The 19377-nt window shown below is 44.8% G+C and overlaps 1 long non-coding RNA gene across 2 annotated transcripts in view; it reads right to left on the bottom strand.

Annotated features, from left to right (window-relative positions):
• Nucleotides 1-19377, bottom strand: part of LOC123835317 (uncharacterized) — a 40202-nt gene that overhangs the window by 5237 nt on the left and 15588 nt on the right. Inside the window, exon 3 of one of the 2 annotated variants that reach the window (XR_006788716.3) lies at nt 1648-1693. This is a non-coding gene — a long non-coding RNA (uncharacterized LOC123835317). Of the gene's footprint in view, nt 1-1647; nt 1694-5384; nt 7317-19377 lie in introns of those variants that run through there. The other variant, XR_006788717.3, reaches the window with a different exon arrangement.

Below are 19377 nucleotides of genomic sequence, written 5' to 3'. Positions count from 1 at the left end.
GTAGTGGGAGGCAGGCTCTACCTGCTGTGGAGGACGCATAAGACAAGCAGTGTCCCCCACCCAGAGAAAGGCTATTCAGGAGCTGGGCAGCTGAGAGGAATGGCAGATGCCCACCAGAGCTCATACCTCTCGCTGCTTGGCAACAACATCAACAGTTCTCCCCGTTCTTACACTGCGAAAATGAAAATGCTGTCACGGACACAATGACACAACCCCGTGTATAATCAAGAGTGTGTGCATCTCCCTCCCCCCAAGCCGCACCCCCTAGAAAGGGAGACCACCCACAGTCTTATCAGTGCCTACTTCCCCTTCTGGCCCAGGATTTCCGGGTGGTGCCCATCCTCCTCTAACCCAGTGCTGCAAGACCTTCTTCCACCCCAAGGTCTCTCTGTAAAACCAGGATTCTGTAACATCCCCTTTACTACCCTGGAAATGAAATTCAGAGGTAAAATCTCCTAACTGTGTACTGTGTAGTGAAGGGGACATTCATAAGTAACTTACAAAAAATAAAATGTATTAAAATAAGTAAATACCCAGGCACAACCGCCCTCGGTGCCCTAATAAAAGAGTCAGATGCTTGCAGCTCCGTGAATGCAGTCGATCTGCTACCAGGTGGCTGGCTTCCACCTTCCACCTCCCCCTCAACGCATAGGTCAGGACCATACGTGTAGTCAACCCTGGGGTTATGTCGCTTCTGAGAGACACGGAGTTTCACCCGGTGTTATATCCCTAGTGGCGGTGCCCTAGGGGACGACTGCACCGAGCTATCACACGGCCCCGGGGTCTCCCTCCCTCGCACAGTTCTCGATGCCTCTGTGCCCGTGGAAGCGAGTTAGAAAGCATTCGAATAGAGAGAATCCAAGGCAAGGAACTGATTGCATGTGTGACAGAAGAGCTGGCTGGGAAGCCAAGCGGGCGGACTCGGCAGCAGCCGCGGGAACCACAGCTGCCCCTGCCCTCAAGGGGACAGAGAGAGGAACCCAAGAGGCCTCGGTGGAAGCTGATGAGATGGAGGAAGCCCATTTGCGGCCAGAGCCGTCACCCGGGGCAGGGAGGGGGGAGGAGAACTACCTCAACTTCCCCCGGCCTCCTGTCTTGCCACCTCCGCAATGTCTCCCGCTGGCCACACTGAGCCAGAGGCCCGCGGACATGGGAGGCGTGGAAACAGAGCCTTCTGGAAGCAGCCCTTCTGTATCACAGAGCAGAGCAAGAGGAGAGCGAAGAACGCATGACACACAGGCCCGGAACTGCACAAAGGCCAAGGGCTCTTTACCGAAAGAATTACTTTTATAAAAGACGCACTCTTTCAAGCTACTTTGGATTCTCCAGAGTCCTAGACCTTGCCGTTATGGTTGCTCCGTGAAGGATCCCGGGCAGTCTCGGACACTTCAAGCAGTGGGTCATCTGGGTCAAGTGACAGAGTTGCTCTCCCTGCAGCCACCACCCGTGACCCCAACCTCTACACTGCGTCATGGCAGCGCCCCCGTCAGTCTCTGGGGACCACACAAGACCTTTAGGGGTGGCGCCCGCCTTCCCTCCAACCCCTGCGCCCGGTCACCCCGCTTGGACGGCACCCACTCTTACAGCCACAGTGATCCCGCCTTCCCCGCAAAGCCTGGCCCTGACCTTCAGGATCAGAAACCTCACCTTCAGGGGTCTCACCCTCTCTGCCAGGAGACTCTCCCTTTTCCTCCTGCAACATAATCAGATCATCAGAAAATCAGAAGAAAGCCCGTCTTCGCTCCTCATCTGCCCCCTCCGCAAGCAGGACATTTTCCTCCGCGAGTCAGGAATCGGGGAGCCTCACGCCACAGGGTCTGGGCAGTGGCTGCTTCAGTTTTACAACCCGTCACGCACCTTTGGCAGACCTGCTTAATGTTTTTTTTTTTTTCTAATTATAAAAATAATAAGGCACACTGAGACAGTATAGAAAAGTAAGGCAGAAAAAAAAAGCCACCTATAATCCTGCCACCCAAAGGCAGTGCCTATTAACGTTTTGATATATTTCCTTTCCAGATTTTAAATGCATTTTTCTGCAGCTGAGATCATACTTGTATACATAATTTCATGCTCCGATTTTTTTTCACGTTATAATATTTTTCCCGTATCATTAAAACTTGGTTGAAAACATGAGCATTTTTTCCATATTAGCTTTTTTTAATTACAGAAGTAACACACACTTGCCATAAAGAATTAGAACAATTCAGAAATATATAAAGGACAAGGTAAAAATTTCCCTTCCCTCCTCCTTTCTCCCCCCATGCCTCAGAGGTAAACCACTTTTAACAGTTTAGTTTCTATCCTTGCAGACCTTTCTCTACACGCATTCAAAACAGCTTTTTAACTAATGGTCCCACAACTAGCCTTTTCATGTCACAGCGTAGCTTGGAGACATTTCCTTACTGGTACATAGGGGTCTGCTGCATTTTAAGAAAGCTGCCCAAATAGTTCACCTATAGAAGTACCATAATTTACTTTGCGGTTCCCGTTAGCAGATATTTACGATGGTTCGATCACTTGTACAATAGTCTTTCTGCATGAGCATTTCTCCTAGATGGTATCATAGAAGTATAATTGTGTGACAAACGGGATGTGCATCCTAACGCTGTGAGAGATGCTGGAAATCGCCTCCCTTTTAGAAGGGTCTAATCATGACAGCCCCACCAATAGTGTGCTTGGTGTGAAAGCTTGCCACAGTTGTGGGACAGTGGGTTGTCTGGCAACCTAGTGGTTGCCAGTTGGTTGTAGGACCCAACAGTCTTGGGTTCAAATCCTAGCTCTGCTACTAACCAGCCATGTGGTCTTTGCTGAGTGGCTTACTGTGTCTTTCTGCTATAGTTTTCTCATCGATAAAATGAAAATGATGATGACAATAGGCCTCTCCTGCTGAGTTTTTAGAGCATTTAAAAAAAAATGAAATAGTGCATATAAAACACTTAGCGTAGTACCTGGTACAGAGTAAAGTGTACAGTAAGTGGTAACTCGTTATTACTGTGATTTACTTCGGCCTTCCCCTATTGTTGGACATTTAAATGGCTGAAATTCTTTTAACAGGCTTTCTTCAAAGAGCTTTATCAGTTTTCCCCTTTAATTGGACAGCTTTTAAAAGTTTAAATGTTTATTTAATATTCAAAAAATCTGCGGCGCCTTGCTGGCTCAGCTAGTGGAACATGTGGCCCTTGATCTCTGGGTTGTGAGTTCGAGCCCCACATTAGGTGTAGAGGTTACTTAAAAAATAAAATCTTTAAAAATATATTTAAACAATTTAACAGTAAGAAATACCCATGACCCCTGTCATGTCAACACAACACATTTTTCCTTTTTTCAGATCTGAATATGTCTTTATTTTTCAGAAAGTGATTTCCAGGAAGGTTAAAAAGCAATACCAGAGGGTATAGGTGCAGAATTGGATGTAGTCATTCAAATCATTCAATTAAGAATATGATGGAGAGCCTGGGTGGCTCAGTCGGTTAAGCATCTGACTCTTGATTTCAGCTCAGGTCATGATCTCGGGATTGTGAGATCGAGCTCCATGTTGGACTCCATGCTCAGCGGAGGGTCTATTTAAGATTCTCTCTCCTTCTCCCTCTGCCCCTCCCTGCTTGCTCTCTCTCTCTCTCTCTCTCTCTCTCTCGCTCAAAAAAAAAAGAGAGAATATGGCTGGCTCAGTCGGTGGAGTATGTGACTCTCGATCTCAGGGTTGTGAGTTTGAGCCCCACATGGGGTGTAGAGATTACTTAAAAATAAAATCTTAAAAAAATAAAAGAACACGGCAATACAAATAACTGAAAAGCATCTCTTAGGTGTTTGAAACGCAAAGTATATAAGTCATTCCTAACTAACTTGAGCTTTATAGCATTTCCTAGTCAGAAGAAACAGTTAACATCTGAAAGTCCTGAAAGCTTTTTCCTTGGCTAGTTACATTAGATGGTTTGCCTTGGATCAAATTCCTTCCTTTTTAAACATGGATAAAGGACAACACTTCTTATAATTAAGCACATGGCTTCCCCTGCACATCCATACATATACAAAGTTTTTATGACAATGTGTGTGCCAATACCTTCACTTGTATACCAGTCGCTCTAGGTGCAATTACATGGGTATTTCGGGGCAAAGATGGAGAAAGTTATGACAAAGTGACATCACAGAGCAGGCCCAAGACCACACAGAATTTGAGAAAGTAATATTCATCTGAACAGATGCCATACTGTTTCTTTGCTTTTCCAGGAAGTGACTCCATAGTCTGGGATCTAATGTTGATTTCCGTCACCTTCAGTGCTCTCTCGTGATTTTCCAGATGGATAGTCTCCTGGGCTCCACTTCGGAAGAGCTAAGAAAATGCTAGCATCTCAAATTATGCAAGTGAGGGGCATGGGGTGGCTTCCTGTATTGCAGAGGCCATTTACGAAGAATGCAAGATGCCACCCAGGGGGCCAAGCTGGAAACAGAAAGTCAGCCTTGGCATTAGGCTAGCCCGTAACGAGAACTAAATGGTTTGCCAAAGTCACACATGTAAAAAATAACCGAGTTTACAAGCACCCGGGTAGCCTGGCCTCTGACTTCGGGACATGCATCGCCTCAGGCATCTGATTAGAGGAAAGCTGCGCACAGATGCTCTGCAGCTGAGGCAGGGCTCCCGGAGTTTAAAGGAGGACAGAGAGAAAGCCTCACGCAGCGGAAACACGCCATAAGGGGCTCCGCCAGGGGCTCTACTTCAACGTAAAGCTCCAAAAAGCAAAGCCCGCCCCCTCTTCCTTGTCACTCTGTTCAGACGGAGGCCTCCGGGCTCACTGCTCTGTGGCTGGTCTGGGCCTCACTAAGATGCCCATGAACTCTGCAGCCAACAGAGAAGGTCACTGGGAGCTCCTTGCCAGGTGTTTCTTTCCTTAGTGGGACGACAACGATGTCCCTCCCATAATTATCACTATAGATATTAATACACGATAGCATATGTACAGCTGTGCATCCCCAGAAGCCAGCATGGTGCCTGGCATGGAGAGATGCACAAAAATGCCTTTTATAAGCCTTAACGATATTCAAAAATATCTTTCTGAACAATATAGATGCTCAAAAATACCTTCTTTGAAACAATTTCATGCCATCACACTCGCAGGAAACATCCACGTTATTATGGCACACTCAAGCGAATTGGAAGGGACTGGGGGACATCTGTGTGGGGCTTGATGGAAAAAGTAATTATGTTTTCTTTATATTAAGAAGTATAAAAATAAAATATAAAGTCATTAGAGAACATATTAAATACTGAATTTGTATAAAATTTTCCAAATAAAATATCTTCAAATTTTTAATGAGAAACTTGAGCTTGTTTCCATGAACATACTTTAAAAAAAATTTTATAGTATATTTATTTAACCTCATATATCCACAATATTATGATTTCAATATGTCATCAATATAAAATTAAATAATGAGATATTAAATAATAATTACATTAATAATGAGATATTTTACATTCTTTTTTTTTTTCTTTTACATTCTTGTTTTCTTACTAAGTCTAGCGTGTATTTTCACTTGTAAGTGAAATACAACACATCTCCATTTGGACCAGGCACAGTTCAAGTGCTCAGTGGCCACACATGGGCAGTGGCTGCCTGACGGCCCAGCGCTACTCTGTAGTGGGATAGTAAATATAGCCCGGGCATAATTCTTTTAAACCTTTTTTATATGTCTCACAATGGCAATAAGTAATTGCCAAGGGAGATTTTAAAATAATGATCTATTCAAGTTTTTGGTTATCACCATCAATGAGAAATTTTGCCCGAGGAGGAGATAAAAAAATTTTAAAGTGTTTTTATCACCCTTCAAATTTTTACAGCAGTTGAAATTATCTTTAAAGAGTTTAACAGCTCCTATGGAAATTTCTTGTGATAAGGCAAAGGATTTCAAACCCATCCAACTTTTTCACACCAACTATTTCAAGATAATGCTGATGGTCTAGTTAGCAGAACAGGCACGTGTTGTTAGAGCAGTCCCCACGCCCCGGGCTTGGCCACAGCTCCAAAGGCACACGGGCCGCAGAAGGACAGATTCCAGCAGGGGGGACGACAGAGATCTGGGACCCAGCCCGATGCAGCCCCTCCAGCAGCCGCCCCCTCCCCGCATCCCATTCTCTAGCCTGAGCTGACTGCCGGGGCTCCCAGGACATTCGAGACATAAACCCCAGCACTTCCTTGGGCCCCTGCTCCACCTTGTGCAGAGTTGGCGCATTTGGGGCATGGGGCATCCAGTGACGGATGTCACTCCTTTTTATCCCTCTCATACTAGCCCCTCTGCACCCCACGCTGTTACAGCCGCTCTCCAAGGAGACCAGGTGCCGCTGCTCACAGCCAGAAGGGACTGCCCAGGTGGCTTGCCCACTGCAGACCCATCGTGCCCATGGACTGGGGTAGTCAGTGACACTGAACCCCCACGGTCGCCTCATGCAGTCAGGAGGCTCTGGTGTAACGGACACTGCACAGATTCCACTGTCTGCCTCCTTCTTGCTAACGCTGTGCTGCCACTTTGTACCTCGGTGATCTCGGGCAAGTTATCTAACCTATATGCCTATATGGACTTTAGTTTTCTCTTTTTTATTTTATTATTATTATTATCATTTTGAGAGGGAAAGGGGAAAGGGGCAGAGGGAGAGAGAGAGAGAGACTCAAGCAGACTCCATGCTCAGCACGGAGCCCGATGGGGGGCTCGAGCCCACGACCCTGAGATCATGACCTGAGCCGAAACCAAGAGTCAAATGCTCAACTGACTGAGCCACCCAGGCGCCCCAGTTTTCTCTTTTTTAAAAGCAGCTTTATGAACGTAGAAGTCACACACCACAAAAGTCACCCGCTTAAGGTGCTCAGTTCAGTGGTTTGCAGTAGATTCGCAAAGCTGGGCAAAGACTTCTTGTCTGTAAACCAAGATGATCATAGAGAAGATTGTTGTAAGGAAGAAACGAGGGACTGAATATAAAGTGTATCGCCTGGCACATGGTAAAGTCTCGGTAAATGGTCACTGGTACTGTGCCGATGATGATGACAAGGACGGCGGGTGAGAGGGGAGCGGCCCAGGGTCCCTGACACGAGGGACACTGGCAGCTGTTGCAGCCTGGGAATTTGTCACATGGCTTTGTGGAATTTGGGCAACCCCAGCTCCTCCTGTTCCTTCCACCCTGGACACGAAGCCAACAGCCTCCTCATTAGGTGCTCGCAGCCACCTCTGCGTCCAAAGGGGATGTGAGAGCTGCTCAACATGAGCTGTGCGGGCCGCCGCACAAGTTGAGGCAGGAAGTGGGGACAGATGCCATTTCTTACAGAAAACTGAGGGGGAGAGAAATTCCAGTCAGCAGCAAGAAAATCACTTCCTTCACTTATATTTCATCAACAGCTACCTGCTTTTAATTGGCTAGGACTTTTTTTTTTTCCCCCAGAAAAGTTTTACTCTTGGGGCGTCTGGCGGGCTCAGTTGTGGAGAATGTGACTCTTGATCTTGGGGTTATGAGTTCGAGCCCCATGCTCGGTGTGGAGATTACTTAAAAATAAAACCTTTCAGGGCCGCCTGGGTGGTGCAGTTGGTTAAGCGGCTGACTCTTGATTTTGGCTCAGGTCATGATCTCGGGGTTGTGGGATTGAGCCCCGAGTCAGGCTCCGCGCTCAGTGGGGAGTCTGTTTGGGGCTCCTCCTCCCTCTCCCTCTGCCCCTCCCCCCTCAAATAAATAAATAAACCTTTAAAAAATAATAATAAAACACTTTTTAAAAAAAGTTTTACTCTCAAGATTATTATAATAAATATTTATTGTTAATTTTTTGGTATAATCACCTCTCCAGAGGTAGTACTAAAACTCTGGACTACTTTTAGACTATTTATTTACTTATTAAACATAAAAAAGGAGTCATGAGGTAGTTCTATTTTGCAACTCGCTTTTCTTCGCTTAAGAATATATCCTGACTACCACTCTATGTTAGTAAACAAAGTTTTAACAATTGCATAGTATTCTTTGGTGTGGATGTACCATTATTCATTTATCAAAACCCCAATAGATAGGCACTGAGATTGTTTCACACCTTTTAAAAATTATTATTACTATAGCGGCTGCTGTGGTGGGCCATCCACATCCCATCTTTAGGAGGGAGGTGCCCACACCCCCAGCTGCTGGGAGTTGGCCTGCTCTGTCCCTACCTGGACTGGTCCTCAGCCAAGGGGCTGTCTGACACACAGTGAATGACCAGTCAATGTGTGTGTGGAAAGCAGAGTACGAAGGCCTGACCCCCTTGGCTCAGTGGCATAATTCCAAGGGGCCATTCCAGCTCCAGAACTTTCTGTGGGATTGGGTAAAGACTCACTGCAAGTGCATGGAAGCTTCACTTCTCCCTCTGGTCAGTCCTGCTTCCCCTGTTCCTTACAGGGGTTGTTCTGAGAGCATGTCCCTGGAAGCCTCCTGCACACAGATCTCTGTTCCAGGGTGTTTCTGAGTAAGCTGACCTCAGATGACTGAAAATGTAAAAGGCTTAATTTTTTTTTCCCCCTGAACAGTTGTCACTAGAATTCCTCTTAAGAAAGGAGGTGTCTTTTGAGGAAAAAAAACCTTTGCCGAATCTCCTGGGGGTTAGCGTGACCTGTGGGAGTGGAGCTGACAGGGAGAGGAGAGCAAGGGGCTCTGCATGAAGCAGAGGGAGGAGTTCCTGCCTGGGCTTCTGTTGAGAGGAGACCAGTCAGAAGGGAAGAGTCAAGGGGACCCAAGAAAGACATGGAGAAGAGCCAGAGAGGTGGCAGGAAGCCAGGCTTGGTAAGAAAGGTGATGACACTGTGTGGCCTCCAGGCAAACCTCTCGTCTCCCCTCTGAGGTCGTGTGTAGACTCAGCTATGCTAACAAGCTCTGGGTGAGTGGCTGTTTTGTGTCAAAGGAGCCCAGTGTCACCTAAGGCACCCTGGACCACTGATGGTGCACAGAAGGACACAGGGGTCCATGACAGAGAGGAGGCCACGTGAGTGGAGTCCCAGGCTCCCAAAGGCATGGAACGCAACCGAGAGGCCAGCCTCAGAGACACCCTGGCCACAGTCTTCTGCTCCAAGCAGGTGTGACTTCAGCAAAGGGTGTATCAGGGCAGGTCTGCAGGTCCCAGGGGAACCCGGGAAAGGAAAAGTTCTATTTTCTGCCCCGTCTCTCCCTTTGGAACCCAGGACACCAAGGCCCTGATGCTCAAAGTGGCACACAGCATGATGAGAGTTAAACGGGGCTGTTGCCAGGGAAAGCGGGGGAAAGAATGCCCAGTCCTGGGCATCCTTTGAGGATCTTACTCAGAACAACTTTACTCACTTCGCTCAAATTACCCCCTTACCTAGTTCATATATTGTAGTCATGGTTGGCATTTGCCCACAGCCTCAGGTTTTATATGACTATAATCCTGGTGAATGGCAGTTTTGTGCAATACTTTTTATCTTCCAGTCTTCGAGGAAGGATAACATAGTAGGTAAGAGCTTGGGTCCCAAAGTTAAATGGGGCTGGGTTCCAAATCTATTTTCTTTCTTTCTTTCTATTTATTTATTTTTAAAGATTTTATTTATTTACTTGAGAGAGAGAGAGAGCACAAGAAGGGGGAGAGGCAGAGGGAGAGGAAGCAGACTCCCGGCCAAGCAGGGAGCCCGATGCGGGGCTAGACCCCAGGACCCTGGGATCATGACCTGAGCTGAAGGCAGCCACTAAACAGACTGAGCCACCCAGGCTCCCCTTTGTTTCTTTTTTTCAAATCTACTTTCAAATCTAACCTTATAAGGTTTCTGAGCCTCAGTCTCCATACCTGTAAAATGGGCTCCTACTAGGACCTCTCTTATGGCATTGTTGTAAAGATTAAAGGAGGTAGTGAGATGACATTCTGTCTACATAAATTCCATGGCTTGAATATTCCCTGTTGTTGGACATTCAGGTGGTTTCTAGTTTTTGTCTATTATAAATAATACTTTTCTTAGGTAGAAATTGGCATATAGGATCATCCAATGCTTTATAAACTGTGTACTCTTTAGCTAACTGATAATAACCTCATAGCATGGTTATGAGAATGAAATGAATACACAGAAAGTGCTTAGAACAGTGCCTGCAAATACAGCATGCTTTGCAGAAGTGTTTGATGGTGTTATTATCCTAATTATTCTTCACCCCTTCACCTGCCCTCTTAAGCCCCCCTCCAACTCTACTCTCCCAACTGCATTTTAATGATATGCTGATGCTCTCTTTGCCCTCTACCAAGCACTTGTCATTTCCTCCAACTCCTGCAGGGAAAGAACCGGATTTGCATCATCTAAAAATTCAGCTACTTCAGAACCTGAAATCAAGTGAAAGGAGCCTCCCATGGAGTATCTGAGAAGTCTCAGAGCTGCAAGTTCATTTGCTGCAAACATTTGCAGACCCTCCCCCGCGTGGCCTTCAGGGGTGCGAAGCGGACTGATGGAGCCCCTCTCCCAGAGCTGCTGCGGGCGGGGGCGGGGGGATGTTCATCAGTACACCTTACCCCAGCACTCGCTCACTCCTCTGGGGAGGAGTACCAACCTGGAAGCGGACAAAATTGTGAGACTCTAAAGAAAGACTACACTTTCCTCCTCGCTCTCATTCCTTCCATTTCATTTAGCATTTGCCTTATCACGGAGACCCCCCCGCCCCACAACAGCACAGAAAGCCATCCGAGCCCGATGTACCTGCCTCAGACACCTACTGGCGGGGCAGCTGGAACAAGGTATTTAATTTCTTGAGCCTCTGTTTCCTCTTCTGGAAACTAGAAATAATACCTTCCACACAAGGTTGTCGCTGTTCTTTTTAAATTATGGTAAAATACATATAACATTTACCATCTGAACCCTTTTTAAGTATCCGATTTAGCAGCATTAAACCCACAGGGCTGTTTGTGAGGAGTAAAGAAAATGTATATAAAGCCTCCAGCACATAAACTAAAGCACAGTGAACACTCAGTGAACGTAAGTTCCCTTTTCGCATAACTTCTGCCACTGAACACGGCCCAGGGCATTGTGAAGCGAAGCAAGAAGGCCTTGGTCGGTTTGGTTTGAAGTTCAAACTTCGTCCCATCCCTTATCCTAGCCCCCAGCCTGCCGCATCCCGGGCTGCTGCTTATCGCTGGGCTGAGTTTGTTCTGGGAGCCAAGCTTGCCTGGTGAGCAAGAGTCAAAGCAGCGGGGCTGGCCCGGACAGTGCTTCCCGAGAGAGATCTGCTTCGCGCACCTGCTGATGGCACCGGGCGGTGGCAGCAGCCTTTGCGGGGGCTTTCCACGCAGCTGAACGAGGCTGCGGGGGGCAATCACAGAAGGTCATCCCTGCCATCGCCCGTGAAACTAGGACACGGGAGGTCACCGCTCTGGTTTTTGTTTCCTGTTTTGTTTTTTCGGTTTTGTCAGAGCAACATGGGCATACGGTCTTAAAAATTACGTGATATTAAAATGCTCGTAACAATCAGCAATGGTCTCCTTCGCCACGCCTCGCTCTTGCCATTCAACAGGCTCCTTTCCAGAAGCAACCATGGTCAACTCTTTTAGCTATTTCCTCTGGTTTCCACATAATATGCTTGTTCTCCTATTTCTTGTTACCAACTTCAGATGTTTTCTGTTGACTTTGTTACAGTAGATGAGGAGACATTTTTGCACTACCTCCGTGCTCTGACCACAAGTTTCAGTAAAATCAGAATTCAGTGTGTACTTCATTATGATTATGAATCATTCCAGTCTTTGCCAGGCCCTAAAAAAACCTACAGGAGCTGGGCTCCCTCTTCCCCTGCCTGTCTCCCTCTCCATCACTCCTCTCCAGCATCAGTGGCCTCCCTAGTTCCTCTAACATGGGACCACGCTGAGTGTACTCCTACCCCAGGGCCTTTACACTTGTTCTCCCAGCTATCAGAATACTCTCCTCCCTGATGTTTGCCTGAAATCCTTCTTATATCATTCATGGATCCACCCAAATATCACCTCATGAGAGAAGTCTTTCCAGATTATCCTCCCCCTCCATCTGTTTCCTAGCTTTACTTTTCTTCACCGACTTACCAGATACACACACACACACACACCTTGACATTATATTATATACTTATTGATGTAAATCCTGATTTTATATTTGTTGGGGGAAGGGACTTTGTTAACCACTGTGTCCCCCAGGGCCTAAGAACATGCCTGGCACATAGAAGGCTTTCAGTAAACACCTGCAGCAACTGAATGCTGAGCCTATTGATTTACTGTGCTTTCATTTCATTGTATGTACAATTCCTCCCCCCACCCCACAGTTAATATCTACCTTGGTTTTTCATTTAATTTGTTTTCTTGGCACACACCCTCCAAGAGCCTTTCAATCCAATTTTCATATAAACGTATCAGATAATCTGCTGTTTAGAATTTTCCTCTTTGTCTGGGCTGCTATAACAGAATACCATGGACTGAGTGGTGTATATATATATATATTTTTTTTTAAGATTTTTATATATTTTTAAGATTTTGTTTATTTATTTGAGAGAGAGAGAGCATGAGCGGGGGGAGGAGCAGAGGGAGAAGGACAAGCAGACTCCCGGCTGAGCGCAAAGCCCGACTGGGCTCAATCCCACGACACTGAGATCATAAGTAAGCTAAAATCAAGAGTCAGACACTTAACTGACTGAGCCACCCAGGCGCCCCAGACTGAGTGGTTTAGAAAAACAGAAATTTATTTCTTATAGTTCTGAAGACTGGAAAATCCAAAATCAAGGTGCCAACAGATTCGGTGTCTGGCCAGAGACCACTTCCTCATTCGTAGAAGACTATCTTTTCTCTGGGTCTTCACATGGTGGAAGGGTGAGGGAGCTCTCTAGGATCTCTAAGGGCACTAATCCCATTCACGGGGACTCCACCTATTATTATTCTTGGGACCTCATCACCTGCCAAAGGCCTTGCCTCCAAATACCATCCATTAGGGATTCGAGTTTCAACACATGAATTTCAGAGTACACAATATTCAACGCATAGCACCAGATTCACCAATTGTTACACTTTACCCCATTTGCTTTATCATCCTTTTTCCTTATATGTTTATATTGATGCATTTTTTTCTGATTCCTCTGTAAACTGGAGGCACTATGCTCCTTTACCCCTAAGTCCCCAGGACCTGGGCTTGCCCACAGCCTGTCAGCATCCTGGTGTTTTCACCAAGTGTATCACGTGAGTATATTTCCGAAGAACAAGGGTATTCTCTTACAGTACAATTGTCCATCTGTTTTTTTAAGAAGGTAAAAAAGCAATGGAAAAAGAAAGAATGAAGGAGACTGAGTGGCCCCAGTCTTTTCCTGTGAAAGACTGAGCAAAGGCCCTGGGTAACACAAAAGGTCCCAGGTGCCTGGAAGATAAAGCATCTGAAAGGATATAGCTGAGGGTGGACCGCCCCCTCCCCCCAGAACGGCAGGCCTCAGGAACCCGATCAGTGGGGCAGGGTGAAAACGGGCAGCACTTCCTGAAGCTCCCTGCCAAGGATATGAAGAAAATCCCACTCAGAGGGCCTTTGCCAGAAGCTGCTCAGCAGGACGCTAATGGGTTCTGGGTCAGCACAGGGAGCTCAGGTCCCAGAGGACTTCTGGGCTGAGAGGACTGAAGTCCCGAAGGGCTTTGAAAGGAAGTGTTTCTTTGAAGAAGCCAAGTTAACTAAGAGAGGATGCCTCTGGCCACTGGAGGTGTTGGAGGTCAGCTCCTTGTAGTCTCTGGGAAAAGACAGTCATACTAGTAGGTCCTTCTGCCCAATAAAGAAGAGTCATGTAAGGCCTTGACCTTCTAGAAAACTGCTTGATGGTACAAATTATGAAGGAGTGGGACAGCAGGAGAGTAAGAACTCTCAAAAACCCAAACAGATAAACAAAATGCGGTATATACATAGAGTGGAATATTATGCAGCTTAAAAAGGGAGAATATTTGGGTGCCTGGGTGGTTCAGTCGGTTGAGCATCCAACTCTGGATTTCTGCTCAGGTCATAATCCCAGAGTCCTGAGATTGAGCCCCGTGTCGGGCTCCACACTGGGCATGGAGCCTGCTTGAGCTTCTCCCTCTCTCTCTCCCTCTGCCCCTCCCCCTCTTAAATAAAAAGGAAAAATAAATAAAAAGAACATTCTGACACATACTACAACATGGATGAACCTTAAGGATATTATGCTTAGTAAAATAAGTCAGTCACAAAAGGATACATACTGTATGATTCCACTTCTATGAGGTACTTAGAGTGGTCACATTCATAGAAACAGAAAGTAGAATGGTAGTTGCCAAGGCCTGGTGGGGAGAGGGGAGGAGGAGTTAGCGTTTAAAGGGGACAGTCTCAGTTGTGCAACGTGAAGAGTTCTGGGTCTGGATGGTGGTGACAGTAACATAGCACATGAATGGACTCAATGCCACTGAGCTGTGCACTTAAACATGGTTAAGCTACAAACTGTACATTACATGTACCTTCTGAATGTTGGACCATGTCAATGTACTATCTAAAATACTAAAAAGTCTTGTCTTCTACGTGAAGTCTTTTCTGACTACCTTTTCTGTTTGGCTTCCTGTTCACTAGGTCAGGCATTTAGTGATCTTCCTGATGGTGCTGATCCCCTTTCTCTGTGTAAATGTCTGGCTCTCTCCCCAGGGCCTTAGCACTTCAAGGGAAAGGACTGTATCTCCCACAGTCCCTACAATGGGGCCTTGCAGGTATGATGTTCAATGCTGGATGACTCATTAATTAAACAAGAATTAGATCCCAGAAAACCACAACTGAATAAGAGTTGAATGAAGTTGAAGAAGAACATAGAGCATCTTGTTTGGTAAACCAAAACGTTAAATTATTTTAAGAACTTGAAAGTGGGGAGTTGTGTTAGTTGAGTCTCTTTAGACTGTGAGTTGTAGGGAAAAAAACCCCTAAAATTAGAGTAAGTGAAGAAGAGGAAAAAAGGAGGAGGAGGAGGAAAGAGAGAAAGAGAAGGAGCAAATGATGAAGTTGTTCTTGACACACATAACCTCTTGGATTTAGGCAAGATTGGATTCAGGCGCTCCTTCACATCATTCTCCATTTCTCGGCCCTGCTTTCCCCTGGACTGGAGGATTCCCAGGCAGCTCTTACCCCTGGTAGCAGAGAAGGCTACTCTGGCAGCTCCCGACTTGTTTGATTCTTATACCGTACAATCTCAGAGAAAAGAAAGGACTTCATTTCTGCTCTCTTTAGCGAAAAGCCCATGGATGCTCTCCTTTGACCCAGCTTGTGACCTCTCCTCTGAATTAATCAGTGTGGACTTGGATTGGAGGACTCTGTGCCCTGTCTTGGAATTACGAGGTTATGAGATGCTAGCACAGTTCCTGAGAAAGAGGCACCTTCATCCGTTGGTGGGGAGAGTGTGAACTGGAACAATGTCTCAGGGAATCTGTCAGTATCTGGTCAAGGAAACCCCTCGACTTCACATTTCCACTTCAGGAAATTTATCCCACAATTACAGTCACAGGTAAAATGCCATTCACATAAGATTACTTTTTGTAGTATTATTTATAATAGCGAAAAACTAAAAACAAACAAAATGTCCCTCACCAAGCTAATTAAATGACGATACATATATGTAATAGAACACTATGCAGCCATAAGAAGGATAGGGAATCTCTTTTGCATTATTACAGGAAAATGTTTAAGATATGTTATTAAGTTTAAAAAAGCAAGGTGCAGGGGCGCCTGGGTGGCTCAGTTGGTTAAGCGACTGCCTTCAGCTCAGGTCATGATCCTGGAGTCCCAGGATGGAGTCCTGCATCGGGCTCCCTGCTCAGCAGGGAGTCTGCTTCTCCCTCTGATCCTCTTCCCTCTCATGCTCTCTGTCTCTCATTCTTTCTCTCTCAAATAAATAAATAAAATCTTTAAAAAAAATAAAAATAAATAAAAAAGCAAGGTGCAGAGGAGTGTATAGAAATACTATCATTGTAAAAAAAGTGAAAAATATATTTTCATGGTAGCTTATACATGCATTAAAAATATCTGAAAGAAAGATAAGAAACTAATGGCACTAGTTACCTCTTAGGGTAGATGGAAATTAAATAAATGGGTCAACATTTGCATAACTTCGTATACATGTTAATATTTGAGCCACAAATATATATTTCATACTCAAAAACTTGAAAAAAAAATGTAAAATTAAGTGGCTGATACTTCCCACCCCTGGGCACATGGCGCTAGGAGCTGTGAAGGAGCGTGTGGCCTGCCACCTGCCCCCCGCCCCCGCCCCCGCTGCTCCTGCTGTTCCCCGGCCCGCGGCTCCTGTCTGCAGCTGTGGCCCCCGGTGGGGAGGGGAGGAGGGGAGGGAAGGAGGGCCAGGCCACCGAAACTGCGCTCAGGCTCCGCTCCCCATGCTCAAATTCACAGCCGAACACGAATGGATAACAACAGAAAATGATATTGGAACAATGGGAATCAGTAATTTTGCACAGGAACTTTGTGCAGATGTTGTTTACTGTAGTCTGCCTAAAGCTGGGACAAAATGGAACAAACAAGATGAGTTTGGTGCTTTGGAAAGTGTGAAAGCTGCTGGTGAACTCTCGTCTCTATCAGGAGCAGTAACTGAAATTAATGAAGCTCTTGTAGAAAATCCAGGACTTGTCCTCAAATCTTGTTATGAAGATGGTTGGCTGACCAAGATAACACTCAGTCATCCTTCAGAACTGGATGAATGAATGAGTGAAGAAGCATATGAGAAGTACATAAAATCTATTGAGTGAAAATGGAACCCCTAAATAAACCAATATGAAACAAAACACAACAAAACAAAGGGGCTGATACTTCCCTCCAAAGATACTAACCAAAGTTGAATTCCACATGTCATATCCTAGTACATTTAAACTGAAATGTAAGCTGTTTTTGGAATCTAAATATTATTTGTATATAAAATGCTTTGTAGACAAATACATTTCTAATAAAGCATTCTAACCTTTGTTGGAATAATTTTAAAAGATTATACTCAAAGCTTACTGCCTTAAACAGTTGGTACCAAGCACCTCAGTGGAGAATCATTTTGAGGCTTGCTGGATTTGACCGCCGCACCCCTTACTCTATAATAATCTATAGAACTAAAAAAAAAAATTAAGCGGCTGATGGTTTTGAATGTTTGTTTTTATTTATTTATTTTTTTAATTTTATTTATTTATTTTTTTTGAGAGAGAGAGAATGAGAGAGAACACATGAGAGGGGATAGGGTCAGAGGGCAAAGCAGACTCCCCGCCGAGCAGGGAGCCCGATGCGGGACTCCATCCAGGGACTCCAGGATCATGACCTGAGCCAAAGGCAGTCGCTTAACCAACTGAGCCACCCAGGCGCCCGAATGTTTGTTTTTAAAAAGAAAAACAGACAACTTTGAAATTAAAGCAAATAAAATGATAATAATACATTTTATAATTTATATATATTTATAATGAATGCCCCTAAACTTTCCCTTTCTCCCCCTGTCTTTCATGAATTAAAAAATCTGTGAAGTTCATTGGCACAGAATAGAGAGCCCAAATCCAGAAACAGTCTCACATATATACAATCACTTGTTTTAGGGAAACCTGGGTGGCTCAGTCAGTTAAGCGTCTGCCTTTGGCTCAGGTCATGATCCCAGGGTTCCAGGACCAAGACCCACATAGGGCTCCTTGCTCAGCAGGGAGCCTGCTTCTCCCCCTGTCTGCCACTCCCTCTGTTCTCTCTCTCTCTCTCACTCTCTGACAGAAAAATAAAATAAAATAAATCTTAAAAAACAAACAAAAAAAAAAACCAATCACTTGTTTTATGTGCTGGCAAAGCAGAATAGTGCAGAAAGGACAGTCATCAATAAATGATGCTGGGTCCAGTGAATATCCTTACGTTCAAAAAAAAAAAAAAAGCAGCTTGACCTTTACTTCACATCATAACACAAACATATATTCCATGTACATGATAGATTAAATGTGAAAATTTAAATAATACAGTTTCAAGAAGATAATAGAGGAAACTACCTTCATGATCTTAGGGTAGGCAAAGATCTCTTAAACAGGACGCACAAAGAACTAACCATTAAGAAAAAAAATTTATTTTGGGGTGCCTGGGTGGCTCAGTCGTTAAGCGCCTGCCTTCGGCTCAGGTCATGGTCCCAGGGTCCTGGGATCAAGCCCCACATCTGGCTCCCTGCTCTGCGGGAAGCCTGCTTCTCCCTCTCCAACTCCCCCCCTGCTTGTGTTCCCTCTCTCTGTGTGTCTCTCTCTGTCAAATAAATAGATAAAATCTTTAAAAAAAAAAAAAGAAAAATTTTATTTTGTTTATCAAAACTCACCATGAAGAGAGTGAAGTGACAATCACAGAGTAGGAGAACCTATTTGCAGGATATATAACCCACAAAGGACTGGCATCCAGAATATATAAATGACTCCTACAAATCATTAAGAAAAAGATACAATTTGATAGAATACTGAGCAAAAGTCTTCAGCAGACATTTCCTAAGATATACAGATGGTCAATAAGATGGAAAAAGGTGCTTAATCTCCTTAGTCAAGAAGGAAAGACAAATTGACACTGCCACGAGATACCACACCTGCCCACCAGAATGGCAACAATTAGAAAACACCAAGTACTGACAAAGAACGTGGTCCAACTACAACTTTCACACGCTGCTGGTGGGGGTGGAAATTGGTATAACCTCCTTAGAAAACAGAGAATATTTACTAAAACTGAACATAACACCTACCCAATGATCTAGAACTCCTCCATTCCTGGGTATTTCCTTAATAGAACTGCATATCTATACGTGCATCCAGAGACATGCACGAGAATATACAAATATTATTAATAATAACATCAAACTGGATACATCTCAAATACCCAGAAGGTACAATACACAAATTGTGGTATAGTCGTAAACTGTGGGAAGGAGCTATACTTATACATATGACATGGTTAATCTCACGAACTATGCTGAACAAAAGAACCGGGACACAAAAGAATTCATAATGTAAATTTCCATTTACATAAACTTCAGAAACAGCCAAACGAATCTATGACATTAGACATCAGGCTGATGGTTGCCTTTGGGGAGGACTGGGTGGTAATGGCTGGGAGGGGGTATGAGGTGGGATTCTGGGGTACTGGGGATGTTCCAGTTCTCCAACAGGACGATTGTTACACAGGTGAGTTGACTGAAATTTCACTGAGCTCTTTATGTCCAATTTTTGCGCTTTTATATTACATGTCATTTAAAAATTTATTAAAAATACACTTTAATCTATGAGGAGACCCTGCTTAATAACCAGTGGCTGACAAAATTTTGCACAGTTGTTTTCTGAGTCTTCTTTTCCTATTGTGGAAGTTTCAAATTAAGCAAGCAGACAGCTGAATATTAAAGCAGCTCTTCTTTAATTAGATCTT

Source organism: Mirounga angustirostris, unplaced genomic scaffold, assembly GCF_029215605.1.
Source record: "Mirounga angustirostris isolate CCGP_5_RB_7025 unplaced genomic scaffold, mMirAng1.0.hap1 SCAF_12, whole genome shotgun sequence".
Lineage (NCBI taxonomy): Eukaryota > Metazoa > Chordata > Mammalia > Carnivora > Phocidae > Mirounga > Mirounga angustirostris.
This window is presented reverse-complemented; position numbering and strand designations above follow the sequence as displayed.